The following is a 16,705-nucleotide window of genomic DNA, read 5'->3' as shown; positions in this document are numbered from 1 at the left end:
TTTAGACCCCTCAGACACTAAATACAAAAAAATGACATGCCTGCCTAAAAAAATGCCCGATAAATGCCTACAAGAAAAAAAGCCAGCCGCAGAGAAGCCGTATTACTGAAAATATAATAAAAATGCTGTTTTTTTAGGGGTTCTTGACATGCTACAGAGCTGAAACTTGACAGGTACACTTTTTAGACCCCTCAGACACTAAATACAAAAAAATGACATGCCTGCCTAAAAAAATGCCCGATAAATGCCTACAAGAAAAAAAGCCAGCCGCAGAGAAGCCGTATTACTGAAAATATAATAAAAATGCTGTTTTTTAGGGGTTCTGGACATGCTACAGAGCTGAAACTTGACAGGTACACTTTTTAGACCCCCCAGACACTAAATACAAAAAATTACATGCCTGCCTAAAAAAATGCCCGATAAATGCCTACAAGAAAAAAAGCCAGCCGCAGAGAAGCCGTATTACTGAAAATATAATAAAAATGCTGTTTTTTTAGGGGTTCTGGACATGCTACAGAGCTGAAACTTGACAGGTACACTTTTTAGACCCCTCAGACACTAAATACAAAAAAATGACATGCCTGCCTAAACAAATGCCCGATAAATGCCTACAAGAAAAAAAAGCCAGCCGCAGAGAAGCCGTATTACTAAAAATATAATAAAAATGCTGTTTTTTTAGGGGTTCTGGACATGCTACAGAGCTGAAAATTGACAGGTACACTTTTTAGACCCCTCAGACACTAAATACAAAAAATGACATGCCTGCCTAAAAAAATGCCCGATAAATGCCTACAAGAAAAAAAGCCAGCCGCAGAGAAGCCGTATTACTGAAAATATAATAAAAATGCTGTTTTTTTAGGGGTTCTGGACATGCTACAGAGCTGAAACTTAACAGGTACACTTTTTAGACCCCCCAGACACTAAATACAAAAAATGACATGCCTGCCTAAAAAAATGCCCGATAAATGCCTACAAGAATAAAAACCAGCTGCAGAGAAGCCGTATTACTGAAAATATAATAAAAATGCTGTTTTTTAGGGGTTCTGTACATGCTACAGAGCTGAAACTTGACAGGTACACTTTTTAGACCCCCCAGACACTAAATCCAAAAAATGACATGCATGCCTAAAAAAATGCCCGATAAATCCCTGCAAGAAAAACGGCCAGGTTGAAAGAAGACATATTAATGTTTTAATAAAAATGATGCTCTTTTCTTGTTCAATACCATTTTTTTGCAAAGTCGGATGACAAGTCGGATCACAGGTCACTTCAATTAAGATAAGGAGGTGACTCCCATTGAAGTATATGGGACAGGTCGGATCACAGGTCGCCTCAAAGTAGTACAGGACCCTTTTCTGAAGTCGGAGCGACCTTAGTAGCGGCAATTAAGACGGCACTGATTGAATTACATTGCTTTGGTTATGTCAAGCGACCTGGGGCGACACAAGTCGCCTCGTGAGTCGCCCTAGTGTGAATGGGCACTAAATGTCTAATAAAGGGAACCCAAGCCTAAAGTATTTATATATTCTAAACAAGCAGCAAAGCACTTTAAAACGAGCTCCCACTGACCTCTCTAGCTATAGCTACCATGGAGAAGTTTGTCTTCAGGGTTCAAAAGCACAGAAATCTTATTTTTTTTTCCACTATCATTTTTTATCTTTTTATATGTTTATAACTCCCAAAACTCTAAGACAGATGAGAACAGAGTCAGAAATCTTTGAGGGAAAATTTTATTACACTACAGGGGTCTGCAGGAAATATATTAAGTCAGGTGGTGACTTATAAAGCATATCACAAGCTGCTTCCTTTTAGACTGTCTCTCTCTAATTGATACAAACCAAGATTAACAAAGCAAAAAGAGGGGGTTAGGGGGAGAAACATCTCTGGAGCTATATCCATATGCTGGATGGTAATGTACTTTAAAAAAAAAAAATATATATATATATATATATATATATATATATATATATATATATATACACACACACACACACACACACACCACACACTATATTACCAGAAGTATTGGGACGCCTGCCTTTACACACACATGAACTTTAATGGCATCCCAGTCTTAGTCCGTAGGGTTCAATATTGAGTTGGTCCACCCTTTGCAGCTATAACAGCTTCAACTCATCTGGGAAGGCTGTCCACAAGGTTTAGGAGTGTGTCTATGGGAATGTTTGACCATTCTTCCAGAAGCACATTTTCGAGGTCAGGCACTGATGTTGGACGAGAAGGCCTGACTTGCAGTCTTCGCTCACATTTGTGGACAGCCTTCCCAGAAGAGTTGAAGCTGTTATAGCTGCAAATGGTGGGCCAAATTAATATCGAACCCTTTGGACTAAGACTGGGATGCCATTAAAGTTTAAAGTTGGGAAGGCTTCAACTCTTCTGGGAAGGCTGTCCACAAATTTGAGCGGAGACTGCAAGCCAGGCCTTGTCGTCCAACATCAGTGCCTGACCTCGAAAATGTGCTTCTGGAAGAATGATCAAACATTCCCATAGACACACTCCTAAACCTTGTGGACAGCCTTCCCAGAAGAGTTGAAGCTGTTAAAGCTGCAAAGGGTGGGCCAACTCAATATTGAACCCTACGGACTAAGACTGGGATGCCATTAAAGTTCATGTGTGTGTAAAGGCAGGCGTCCCAATACTTTTGGTAATATAGTATATCTATCTATCTATCTATCTATCTATCTATCTATCTATCTATCTATCTATCTATCTATCTATCTATCTATCTATCTATCTATCTATCTATCTATCTATCTATCTATCTATCTATCTATCTATCTATCTATCTATCTATCTATCTATCTATCTATCTATCTATCTATCTATCTATCTATCTATCTATCTATCTATCTATCTATCTATCTATCTATCTATCTATCTATCTATCTATCTATCTATCTATCTATCTATCTATCTATCTATCTATCTATCTATCTATCTATCTATCTATCTATCTATCTATCTATCTATCTATCTATCTATCTATCTATCTATCTATCTATCTATCTATCTATCTATCTATCTATCTATCTATCTATCTATCTATCTATCTATCTATCTATCTATCTATCTATCTATCTATCTATCTATCTATCTATCTATCTATCTATCTATCTATCTATCTATCTATCTATCTATCTATCTATCTATCTATCTATCTATCTATCTATCTATCTATCTATCTATCTATCTATCTATCTATCTATCTATCTATCTATCTATCTATCTATCTATCTATCTATCTATCTATCTATCTATCTATCTATCTATCTATCTATCTATCTATCTACACTGGTGGACTCCCAATACCCAGCAGCTCTGATGTTGACCATGCATGGTACATCGACTCTTGGGATGTGTTTTTTAGGATCTCTTGGAGACTTTCTGTGCTATTGAAGCTTATCAGCCAAGGTATACGTTGGTGTTTGCCCAGCCTCCCGCTAAGGTGAGCTTCATACATTGATTACAAGATTTTGTTTTTAGCTTTTTTTTGGTATATATTACTATATCTATTATCTACTTGAAGAGAGCACTACATTCACCAGACTTTTATGGTGAATTTCCCCTGCCTATTGATGTGGGGTATCGGACTTTGGATTGTGCTTATTTAAAGGCAGACACAGCCAGGCAGCTAGCATTTTCAGAAGGACACCAGCAATGGCATGCCTGACCCCCATGTCAGTAAAAAGAATGCTAATGACAAGGATGCCCCTGTAACCATCTATGGCCTTTCCATGTCTCTTTATTTCCATAAGAGGAGTGATTGCGTGAGCCCCTCTATGAATAGGATTAGCATTTTTGAGTTTATTTTTGCGCCTTCTAACTTCATTTGTAAACTCTTTAATTCCAGTTGTTAATCCTCTGTGCTCAGTGGATGCATACATCTCCTCTGAGCCTCTCGGCTCATCTATGCCTCATTACCCAAAATCCTGTCTGTAAATTAGCCTCAACAAGCTCCCCTGATGCCCAGCCATTGGGACAAACAAGTGGAATTGTTAGAAACGGTTTCCACGCTGGAGAACTCCTCAACCACCCAGGAGATGTCATTTCAAGGACCAAGAGCAAGAAAACAGGGAATCAGTTACAACTTCATTCTGTGTCCTCATATGGACTGAAGCCTCATCTGTGCTCTCCTCCTAGGGCCCAATACCAGGAAGAAGGGCTGTGCTGCTGGTATAGATTAGGCGCAGGGATCCTCAAACTACGACCCTCCAGCTGTTGCGGAACTACACATCCCATGAGGCATTGTAAAACTCTGACATTCACATACATGACTAGGCATGATGGGAATTGTAGTTCCTGAACAACTGGAGGGCCGTAGTTTGAAGACCCCTGCTAGACACTTAGATGTCTCTGCCAATCTACTCGGGGCTTTTGTCCTCCATGCCGATACTGTTTGTGTTCTCCAACCCACCGCCCCAGGATGTGACAAACAGAAAGGACATTTAAAATAATATGTTCCTGGTGAAGTTAGAAGATCTCAATTGTAATATCCAAAATCCAAGAACAACAATGCCTCTTTTACTCTTCATGGCCTGCTAATTAAACCAAACTCATTATACAAGTAATGCCCTTTTTACACTCCAGCATTAATGTGATGTCCTAACAATCTCAACCCAACATACATGTGATGTCCTTTCAACTTTGACCTCAACATTAATGTGATGTCCTAAATCCTCTCAACCCAACATCTAAGAAATTTGCTTTCCCATCTGCCCTGATCAGCATCTAGGCTATGTCCTATCCCTTCTGACCCCAATTCCATGTAATGTCCAATCCCCTGTAAGCCTAAACCCCACACAATGTCCTAGTGCCTCTTTCTCCAACTGTCTCTCACCACAACATCTACAGGAAGTTCTAGCTAAATGTAAATGCAATGTTCTATCGCTTTAAACCCATCATTCAGGTCATGTTGTCTACATTCCCACCCCAACATCCATGTGCTGTCATATTCCTGCTCAACTCAATATCTGTGTGACTTCCTTTCCCTCCTAACCCAACAATCAAGTAATGTCCTCTCTATCTCAACTGCAAATCTTTGTGATTTCCTATCCCTCCCAGCCAAATATCCGTGTAATGTAATTTTTTTCTCACCCATTCATGTACTATTCTGTCCTCCTCAAAACCAACAAAAATATGAGGTTCTATTGACTCCAACCCAATATCCATGTCTTGTTCCATCTCCTCCAACCCAATATCCATGTCTTGTTCCATCTCCTCCAAACCAATATCCATGTCTTGTTCCATCTCCTCCAAACCAATATCCATGTCTTGTTCCATCTCCTCCAAACCAATATCCATGTATTGTTCCATCTCCTCCAACCCAATATCCATGTATTGTTCCATCTCCTCCAACCCAATATCCATGTATTGTTCCATCTCCTCCAACCCAATATCCATGTATTGTTCCATCTCCTCCAACCCAATATCCATGTCTTGTTCCATCTCCTCCAAACCAATATCCATGTCTTGTTCCATCTCCTCCAAACCAATATCAATGTATTGTTCCATCTCCTCCAACCCAATATCCATGTCTTGTTCCATCTCCTCCAAACCAATATCCATGTATTGTTCCATCTCCTCCAACCCAATATCCATGTATTGTTCCATCTCTTCCAACCTCCTCCAACCCAATATCCATGTGTTGTTCCATCTCCTCCAACCCAATATCCATGTCTTGTTCCATCTCCTCCAACCCAATATCCATGTCTTGTTCCATCTCCTCCAACCCAATATCCATGTCTTGTCCCATCTCCTCCAACCCAATATCTATGTGTTGTTCCATCCTACTTCCATCTCAAAATCCTGGAATTGTTCTGGCCTCTTCCAACGCAACATCCATGTAATGACATGTCCTCCTTCTGACCCAACATCTACATAATATTCTGTCCTCCTTCAAAACTATCATTCATGCAATGAATGTTCAGGTTGCCTTCCAAACCAACATCCATGTAATGAGATGTCCTCCTTCTGACCCAACATCCATGTAATATTCTGTCCTCCTTCAAAACTAACATTTGGGCAATATTCAGGTTGGCTTCCCAACCAACATCCATGTGTTGTTCCATCTCCTCCAACCCAATATCCATGTCTTGTTCCATCTCCTCCAACCCAATATCCATGTGTTGTTCCATCTCCTCCAACCCAATATCCATGTCTTGTTCCATCTCCTCCAACCCAATATCTATGTGTTGTTCCATCCTACTTCCATCTCAAAATCCTGGAATTGTTCTGGCCTCTTCCAACGCAACATCCAAGTAATGAGATGTCCTCCTTCTGACCCAACATCTACATAATATTCTGTCCTCCTTCAAAACTAACATTCGGTCAATGTTCAGGTTGCCTTCCCAACCAACATCCATGAAATGAGATGTCCTCCTTCTGAACCAACATCCATGCAATATTCTGCCCTCCTTCAAAACGAACATTCATGCAATGTTCAGGTTGCCTTCCCAACCAACATCCATGTAATGAGATGTCCTCCTTCTGACCCAACATCTACATAATATTCTGCCCTCCTTCAAAGCTAACATTCATGCAATGGTCAGGTTGCCTTCCCAACCAACATCCATGTAATGAGATGTCCTCCTGACCCAACATCTACATAATATTCTGCCCTCATTCAAAGCTAACATTCGGGCAATGTTCAGGTTGCCTTCCAAACCAACATCCATGTGATGTTCAATCTCCTTCATCCCAGCATTCATCAGATGCTGTATTTTTCTCCAACCCAACATTCATGTGACGTCCAACCCAGTTTCCTTTTATGTTCTATCTCTTCTGACCCAACATCCATGACATGTTCTATCTACTTCGATCCCAAATCCATATGATGTTTTTCTCTTTCAAAACAACACTGAGGTGATGTTCCATCTCCTTCATCCCAAGATCCAACATTCATCAGATGCTATGTTTTTCTCCAACCCAATATTCATGTGATGTCCAACCCAATTTCCTTTTATGTTCTATCTCTTCTGACCCAACCTCAAAAACACGGTCTATCGCCTCCGATTCAAAATCTATACGAAGTTTATCTCTTGCAAAACAACATTGAGGTGATGATCCATCTCCTCCAACCCAACATTCATGTTATGTTCCATCTTCTCAAATATGAAGGTGATTTTCTGCCTGTAGTGACCCAACACGCTTGTTATGTTCTCCTCCTACTTCAATGTTAAATGCTCTTTCATTAATAATTCCTCTTTCTATTTCTAACTCAACCCCTATACCAAGGGTCTTCAAACTATGGCCCTCCAGTTGTTCAGGAACTACAATTCCCATCATGCCTAGTCATGTCTGTGAATGTCAGAGTTTTACAATGCCTCATGGGACGTGTAGTTCTGCAACAGCTGGAGGGCCGTAGTTTGAGGATCCGTGCTCTATACTGTACAATCTCACCATGTAGGTTATACTTGAATCTTTTATATTCTGAAATGTATTCTTCACAGGAGTTCGTAAACTCCCTGCAGATAATAAGGCACAACAGTTGTCCAGATAAGGCACTACAGTTGTCCAAGGACCTCAAAGCCATGTCCGGTGACGTATATTTCTGCATTTACCCATTTCTTCAACAAACGGGTTAAAGCAGTCCAAATAAACAGAGGGCGTGTCTGTGTACAACCCCGTATATTTCCCGAGACCAGGAGAAAAACAACTCACTTACAAATCAATTTCTGATTTTTATTTCTTTCCAAAACAAGTGCTGAATCATCAGTAACTCTGACGTCCTCCCACCCCCACCCTGGGTATGTTTTTCTTACAGAAAACAATGTCCAGTTTGTGTTTCCCCAGATTTTTGGACTTCTACATAAATTCTTTATGTATTGTTCAGTATTACCAAATCCAGGACCTCCACCCAGGTCCAGAAAGGAGTGCCGCAACAGCTGACCACAAACCTCAGAAGACATAAATCTTATAAACACTCAGCGAGCCAGATATACAAGAGCTAAATAATTCAAAACATCGTAACTACAAACAATGTGTAATACTACCAACTCCGAGAGGAAGGAAAGCCAAGGAGTAGGAGGAACGGATGAAGGATGGAAAGGAAGGAAGATTTGAATTTCGGAAGATGGTTATATTCTATCTATTCTATTCTGTTCTATTGTTTTATATTCTATTGTTTTCTAATATTTTATTTTTTATTCTACTCTTTTATATTCTATTCAAATTGATTTTATTCGGAATTTGAATTTCAGAAGATGGTTAAATTATTTATATTTTATTCTATTCAATTTTTTTTTTTTTTCTATTCAAAATATTCTATTCAAATTACTTTATTTTTTTTTTCTATTCTATTCAAAATATTCTATTAAAATGTATTCTATTCAGAATTTGAATTTCAGAAGATGGTAATATTATTTCTATTTTATTCTAATATGTCCTTTTATTTTATTTTCTATTCTATTCTTTTATATTCTTTTTCTACTCTCTTCAATTTCTAATTTTTTCTATTCAAATTTATTGTGTTCTAAATTTGAATTTCGGAAGATAGTTATATTTTTTTTCTATTTTATTCTATTGTTTTTTCCTGTTCTAATATTTTCTTTTTTTTTTCTATTCAAATCTATTTTTCTCTCTTCTATTCAAATTCTAATTTGTTCTATTAGAATTTTGGGAAATAGGTATATGCTTTCTATTCTTTTCAGTTCTATTCTATCGTTTTTTTCTATTCTATACGTTTCTATTCTATTCAAATTTCAGAAGATGGTTATATTCTACCTATTCAATTCTTTTCTATTCTATTCTTTTCTATTATTTTATTTTCTATTCTATTCTTTTATATTCTATTCAAATTTATTCTATTCGGAATTTCAATTTCAGAAGATGGTTAAATTATTTCTATTTTATTCTATTTAATTGTTTTTTTTTTCTATTCTTTTCAAATATATCCTTTTATTTAATTTTTTTTCTATTCTATTCTTTTCTATTCTTTTATACTCTATTCAATTTCTATTTTTTTCTATTTAAATTTATTGTGTTCTAAATTTGAATTTCGGTAGAATTTTCGGAAGATAGTTATATTCTTTCTTTTTTATTCTTTTCTATTTTTTTCTATTCTATTCTTTTCTATTATTTTATTTTCTATTCTATTCTTTCATATTCTATTCAAAGTTGTTCTATTCAGAATTTAAATTTCAGAAGATGGTTATATTATTTCGATTTTTTCTATTCTTTTCAAATATGTCCTTTTATTTTATTTTCTATTCTATTCTATTCAATTTCTAATTTATTCTATTAAAATTTATTGTATTCTAAATTTAAATTTCAGAAGATAGTTATATTCTTTCTATTTCATTCTATTGTTTTTTTTTTTCTCTGTTCTATTCTTTTCTTTTTTTTCTATTCAAATTCATTTTTTTCTCTTCTATTCGAATTCTAATTTGTTCTATTAGAATTTTGGGAAATGGTTTAATTTTTTATATTCTTTTCAGTTCTATTCTATTGTTTTTTTCTATTCTATTAAAATTTCGGAAGGTGATGATATTCTTTCTATTGTTTGGTAGGATGGAAGGGGAAAGGAAGGAAGATGGGAAGATTGAAGGCAAAAAGGGAAAGAACAGGGATGAAAGGAAGGGAAGTAAGCAACATTGGAAGAAAAGGCAGAGGAGAAGGAGGGAGAAGTTGCAGAGGAAGGAGAGCAAGGACAAGGAGAAGGAGGAATTTGAATTTTGGAAGATGGTTGTATTCTATCTATTCTAGTTTTTTCTATTATATTCTTTTCTATTATTTTATTTTCTATTCTATTCTTTTATATTCTTTTCAAATTTATTATATTCAGAATTTGAATTTCAGAGGATGGTAATATTTTTTCTATTTTATTTCATTCAATTTTTTTCAAATATGTCCTTTTATTTTATTTTCTATTCTATTCCATTCAATTTCTAAAATATTCTATTCAAATTTATTGTATTCTAAATTTTAATTTCGAAAGATAGTTATATTCTTTCTATTTCATTCTATTGCTTTTTTTTCTGTTCTATTCTTTTCTTTTTTTTTTTCTATTCAAATCTTTTTTTTTCTCTTTTATTCGAATTCTAATTTCTTCTATTAGAATTTTGGGAAATGGTTTAATTTTTTCTATTCTTTTCAGTTCTATTCTATTGTTTTTTTCTATTCTTATTGTATTTGTTATATGTATTCTATTCGGAATTTCAGAAGATGGTAATATTATTTATATTTTATTCTATTAAATTTTTTTCAAATATGTCCTTTTATTTTCTATTCTATTCTATTCTATTTCTAATTTATTCTATTCACATTTATTGCATTCTAAATTTTAATTTCGGAAGATACTTATATTCCTTCTATTGCTTTTTTTTCTGTTCTATTCTTTTTTTTTTTCTATTCAAATCTTTTTTTTTTTTTCTCTTCTATTCAAATTCTAATTTGTTCTAATAGAATTTTGGGAAATGGTTTAATTTTTTTTTATTCTTTTCAGTTCTATTCTATTGTTTTTTTTCTATTCAAATTTCGGAAGGTGATTATATTCTTTCTATTGTTTGGTAAGATGGAAGGGGAAGGGAAGGAAGATGGGAAGATTGAAGGCAAAAAGGGAAAGAATAAGGATGAAAGGAAGGGAAGTAAGCAACGTAGGAAGAAAAGGTAGAGGAGAAGGAGGGAGAAGTTGCAGAGGGAGGAGAGCAAGGAAGAGGAGAAGGAGGACAAGAAGAAGGGGAAGGAAGAGAGAGGACGGGGGGGGGGGAGAAGGGAGAGGAGGAGGAGGAAGAGGAGGGAGAGGAGGAGGAGGAAGAGGAGGGAGAGGAGGAGGAGAAGGGGAGGAGAGGAGGAGGAGGAGAAGGGGAGGAGAGAAGAAGGAGGAGGGGGAGGAAGAGGAGAATGAAGAGGAGGAGGCATAAAAGGAAGGGCAAAGAAAGAAAATGAGGAAGGAAGGAAGGCTGACCAAGTATGGTACTGACACAAGATTACTTATTCGAGATACTGGTAACAAAAATAGTGAAAGGTCCTGAGGGATAAAACATATCAAGAGTGACTTCAGGATAAAACATATCAGGAGTGACTTCAAGAATGTATGTGCAGTTCTGAGGAACAAAAGGTAAAGGATAAGGATAAGGGAAAGGAGAGGAACATATCAGAAGAGATTTCAAGAATGCAATACATACAGTTATGAGGAAGGAAAGGGAAAAAGAAAGGAACAGGAGAACGAAGAGGCGGAGAAGGAAAATAAATATGAATGGAAGGAACAGGAGGACAAAGAGGCGGAGGAGGAAAAGAAATATGAATGGAAGGAACAGGAGGACGAAGAGGCGGAGGATGAGAAGGAATATGAAGGGAAGGAACAGGAGAACGAAGAGGCGGAGGAGGAGAAGGAATATGAAGGGAAGGAACAGGAGGACGAAGAGGCGGAGGAGGAGAAGGAATATGAAGGGAAGGAACAGGAGGACGAAGAGGCGGAGGAGGAGAAGGAATATGAAGGGAAGGAACAGGAGGACAAAGAGGCGGTGGAGGAAAAGGAATATGAAGGGAAGGAACAGGAGGATGAAGAGGCGGAGGAGGAGAAGGAATATGAAGGGAAGGAACAGGAGGATGAAGAGGCGGAGGAGGAGAAGGAATATGAAGGGAAGGAACAGGAGGACGAAGAGGTGGAGGAGGAGAAGGAATATGAAGGGAAGGAATAGGACGAAGAAGAGGCAGAAGAGGAGAAAGAATATGAAGACAAGGAACAGGAGGACGAAGAGGCGGAGGAGGAGAAGGAATATGAAGGGAAGGAACAGGAGGATGAAGAGGCGGAGGAGGAGAAGGAATATGAAGGGAAGGAACAGGAGGATGAAGAGGCGGAGGGGGAGAAGGAATATGAAGGGAAGGAACAGGAGGATGAAGAGGCGGAGGAGGAGAAGGAATAGGAAGGAAAGGAACAGGAGGATGAAGAGGCGGAGGAGGAGAAGGAATATGAAGGGAAGTAACAGGAGGACGAAGAGGCGGAGGAGAAGAAGGAATATGAAGGGAAGGACGAAGAGGCAGAGGAGGAGAAGGAATATGAAGGGAAGGAGCAGGAGGATGAAGAGGCAGAGGAGGAGAAGGAATATGAAGGGAAGGAACAGGAGGATGAAGAGGCAGAGGAGGAGAAGGAATATGAAGGGAAGGAACAGGAGGACGAAGAGGCGGAGGAGGAGAAGGAATATGAAGGGCAAAGGATGAAGGGAAGAGGAAGGGAGGAAGGAAGGCTGGCCAGCCAACTATGATACTGACAACGAAAAACTTCCAGATACTGGCTTAAAAAAATGGTGAAAGGTCTGGGGGATAAAAGGAGAGACTTCAGGAACTTAATACGTAGAGTCTGGAGGAAAGACAAGACTAAAACCTTTAAGTCCCCTTTCACAGTTGTGCAATTTGTCATGCAACTTTGGACATCAGAGTTGCACGACATGTGGTTCCCCATGTTTTCCAACGATACCCATTTATATATGCGCAACTTAAAGTAGTTCATGCACTACTTTGGTTCAACTTTCATGCAACTTGAGGGCCATAGACTTCAATGTTAACCCTCAGAAGTTGCATTAAAGTCATACCTCAATGTTATACAATGCAACTTGTGTGCAACAAACCGGTCAAAGCCAAAGTCGTATCCAAGTGGAACCCATCCAAGGTTGCATCAAAGTTGCACTCCAAAGTCGGCGCAACTTTGGAGACGTACAAGTGTGAAAGGGGCTTAACTGCATTAAAGTGATAGTAAACCACACCAACTAAAGAAAATGAGCTCCAGGCAGTTTAAGTGATAAAGTGCTAGTGTACACAATATACCTGAAAATGAAACCCTCCAGGGGAGCGTTGTCACCTCTGTAGGCGCTTCTATTTTCACCCAGTCTTCCTTCTGAGTTCACGGGCTTCAGCTGTGTGAATGACCGAATCACACTGGAGTCACAGCCGGGGCACAGCTTCAACTCTTCTGGGAAGGCTGCCAAAAAGGTTTAGGAGTGCATCTATGGAAATGTTTGACCATTCTTCCAGAAGTGCATTTCTGAGGTCTGGCACTGATGTTGGACAAGAAGGCCTGGCTCGCAGTCTGCTCTCTAATTCATCCAAAAGGTGTTCTATCAGGTTGAGGTCAGTTGAGTTCCTCCACCCCAAACTTGCTCATCCATGTCTTTATGGACCTTGCTTTGTGCACTGGTCCAAATCATTTGGTGGAGGGGGGATTATGGTGTGGGGTTGTTTTTCAGGGGTTGGGCTTCGCCCCTTAGTTCCAGTGAAGGGAACTCTTAAGCATCAGCATACCAAGATATTTTGGACAATTTCATGCTACCAAATTTTGTGCATCATGACTGCGCACCAGTGCATAAAGCAAGGTCCATAAAGACATGGATGAGTGAGTTTGGGGTGGAGGAACTTGACTGGCCTGCACAGAGTCCTGACCTTAACATCTTTGGGATGAATTAGAGCGAAGACTGTGAGCCAGGGCTTTTTGTCCAACATCAGTGCCTAACCTCACAAGTGCACTTCTGGAAGAATGGTCAAACATTCCCATAGACACACTCCTAAACCTTGTGGACAGCCTTCTCAGAAGAGTTGAAGCTGTTATAGCTGCAAAGGGTGGGCCAACTCAATATTAAACCCTACAGACTAAGACTGGGATGCCATTAAATTTCATGTGCGTGTAAAGTTATGCGTCCCAATACTTTTGGTAATATAGTGTATATATATGGGGCAGACTCAATGAACCTCTTGGTCTTTTTCTGCTATCACTCTTCTATGCTTCTACTTCTTGAGAGGAAGTTTTATTACCAAGTTTATTTAGAAAGTCAGAATTAATTAAGTGTAACGCTTTTGATTGGAAAAGACATGCCCGAAGCTTGAAGGAAAATATAAGCATAGGGCATTCATGACAGGTTGGAATGAAAACCAGGCAGTGAGGGGTTAAATTAGTTGTTGGGATATTAGAGGTCAGGACTGTTACCTTATTGGCAGAGCAGACAAGGTGATGGGGAGGAGCAGGACAGAGAGTAGTTGGAGGGGAGGAGTGAAGGAGCTTCACTTGCAGACTGGAGGTCATAGGAGATATGTCCCTCCCGCCCACCCTGGTGATGCCGTTTTCTGTTGTTCTGCTATAGAGGTTGGACGTTGGCGGTTGGGGTCCTTGACGAGGGTCCAAAACATGGTGTCAAACAATAAAATGGCGGGACCCATCTCAGGTATAGAGTCCTATGGTTGGTCTGGTTCAGTCTAGACCTACCTGGTAGTGTAAGGTGGTAGGGGTCTGTGGTCAGTTAGGATAGTCCTCGAGGCATTGGTTTGGCAGCTGGGGACAGAACCTAACTTAATGGTACCACAGACTCCAAAGTTGTGGGAGATGGTATCATCAAGGATCTGCAACCATTCTTTGATCTGGATTGGTTTGACTGTTTTATGTTTTTCTGTTAATTATGTTTTTTTGTTTAATAAAAGGCCGAACCGGCCATTTAATGCCAATGCTGAGTTAGTGTTGTCATTTAAAGGCAGGGCCAGATTAAGAGCATCATGGGCTTGTTGCTGAGGATTTCGAAGGGCCTAAAGGTCCGTGCCTTGGCATGCGCCCTAAGGAGAAAGGTTGCAGCCGCGCAGGCCTAATACAACATGGGATGCCCTCTCTGAAGCCCAAAAACACATCCATGCATCGGCAACTGTCCCTCTGTGTCCGGCCTATGTGCTGTGTGGGGAGGATCTGAGGGAGCTTCCTGGGGAAGCGTGCTTTCATTTGTAGTGCAGAAGCCTGACTTCCGTGTTTACAAGTGACAGTAAAGAGTGTTAAAGCTGAAGTAAACCCATCTATAGAACAGTTTAAAAAAACAGTTACATTTCCGGCACGTGCCGGAAATGTAACATTCCCATTGGTTGTGCTCTTAACCAAACTGTCAAACCATCCAATGGCTGGTGACATAACTGATCATATGTGCAGCATCATGGCAGTTGTAGATTAAACAGAGGCCAAGATGGCAGCTTTCTTGCAATAGGAAGGAGGGTTTACTTCCACTTTAACAGTGAATCTTGCCAGGCCGGGCCTATATTAAGGTAGGGGCCTGGAGCTGCAGCTGCAATAGCCCCTAAGTTAATCCGGCCCTGTTTAAAGGTAAAGAAGGGTGGTGTTGGGTACTGATCCAGGTAATATGGTTATACAGGTGGGATCTGAACTATTTATTTCTAAAGCTGGTGCAGCTATGAACCAAGCGACATGCATATTAAAAAAGAATAGCGCACACATGCAAAAGAAATGACTATCAAATATGAAGACAATCCATAAATAAAAATGGGGATTTGGTCCCACCATATGGCCATATCGTGGATTGTCTTCATATTTGATAGTCATTTCTTTTGCATGTGTGCGCTATTCTTTTTTAATATACATGTCGCTTGGTTCATAGCTGCACCAGCTTTAGAAATACATGTTCAGGGTTTGCTCCCCGAACTTTTTGCTTGTTTATTATGGGATCTGAACTACCCTAGTCATGTTGATTCGGTCACTTTTGCTTTATTATTAAGTCTGGTCCAGGCAATCTTTCTTCTCTAGTTTTTGTTTTAGTACAAAGCACAGTCGAGCCTTCCATGAACAGAAGATCCCTGCATGTCTCATCTCATCTCCTATGACATATCCCAGAGATAAGGGGTTTTCACTCCTCATTTTTGGATACTGGACAGAGCCATGCTAACCATTACATAATGCTCCTTGGCCTACTCTGCTTCTAGACCTTCAGGTTTATGGCACATCTACAGCCTACTATTATACGGCTAAACTGCATTAATTGCTAGACATGATCAATGCATTATATGGAAACTGTGGCTTTCACGAAGTAGGGTTTTGAAAGCCTGTCTGGTAATTATACAAATTGCTTTCCGACAGAGCTGAAGGATCTAACTTGAAAGTGGATTGTTGAACAGCCTGTAAATCAGATTTTATAATATTTGCACACATGTGCGTCCGCAAGGGGGGGTCAAGTGCCCCCCGCCACCCCCACGGTGTCTCAACTTCCCCTTTAAAGTGGTTGTTAAGCCACTTTATACCATCCTGTCTGGTGCAAATGTCCACCTGAAAATAGTAAGGGATAAAAAAAAAAAAAAATTTTTCAATGTAAATAATTACAGTCCATTGCGAAAGTATTCGGCCCCCTTGAACTTTTCGACCTTTTGCCACATTTCAGGCTTCAAACATAAAGATATAAAACTGTAATTTTTTGTGAAGAATCAACAACAAGTGGGACAAAATCATGAAGTGGAACGAAATTTATTGGATATTTCAAACTTTTTTAACAAATAAAAAACTGAAAAATTGGGCGTGCAAAATTATTCAGCCCCCTTAAGTTAATACTTTGTAGCGCCACCTTTTGCTGCGATTACAGCTGTAAGTCGCTTGGGGTATGTCTCTATCAGTTTTGCACATCGAGAGACTGAAATTTTTGCCCATTCCTCCTTGCAAAACAGCTCGAGCTCAGTGAGGTTGGATGGAGAGTGTTTGTGAACAGCAGTTTTCAGTTCTTTCCACAGATTCTCGATTGGATTCAGGTCTGGACTTTGACTTGGCCATTCTAACACCTGGATATGTTTATTTGTGAACCATTCCATTGTAGATTTTGCTTTATGTTTTGGATCATTGTCTTGTTGGAAGACAAATCTCCGTCCCAGTCTCAGGTCTTTTGCAGACTCCATCAGGTTTTCTTCCAGAATGGTCCTGTATTTGGCTCCATCCATCTTCCCATCA

General features: G+C 39.1%; 1 protein-coding gene across 4 annotated transcripts in view; it reads right to left on the bottom strand.

Annotated features, from left to right (window-relative positions):
• LOC309555740 (transcription factor COE3-like) overlaps positions 1-16,705 on the bottom strand; it is a gene marked incomplete at its 5' end in the record, with an annotated part of 262,839 nt that overhangs the window by 119,637 nt on the left and 126,497 nt on the right. The window lies entirely within an intron of this gene.

The sequence above is a fragment of the Pelophylax lessonae genome (genome assembly GCF_965119305.1).
Source record: "Pelophylax lessonae genome assembly, chromosome: 1".
Lineage (NCBI taxonomy): Eukaryota > Metazoa > Chordata > Amphibia > Anura > Ranidae > Pelophylax > Pelophylax lessonae.
Note: the sequence above shows the minus strand (reverse complement) of the source record. Positions and strands in the feature narration are given on the sequence as shown.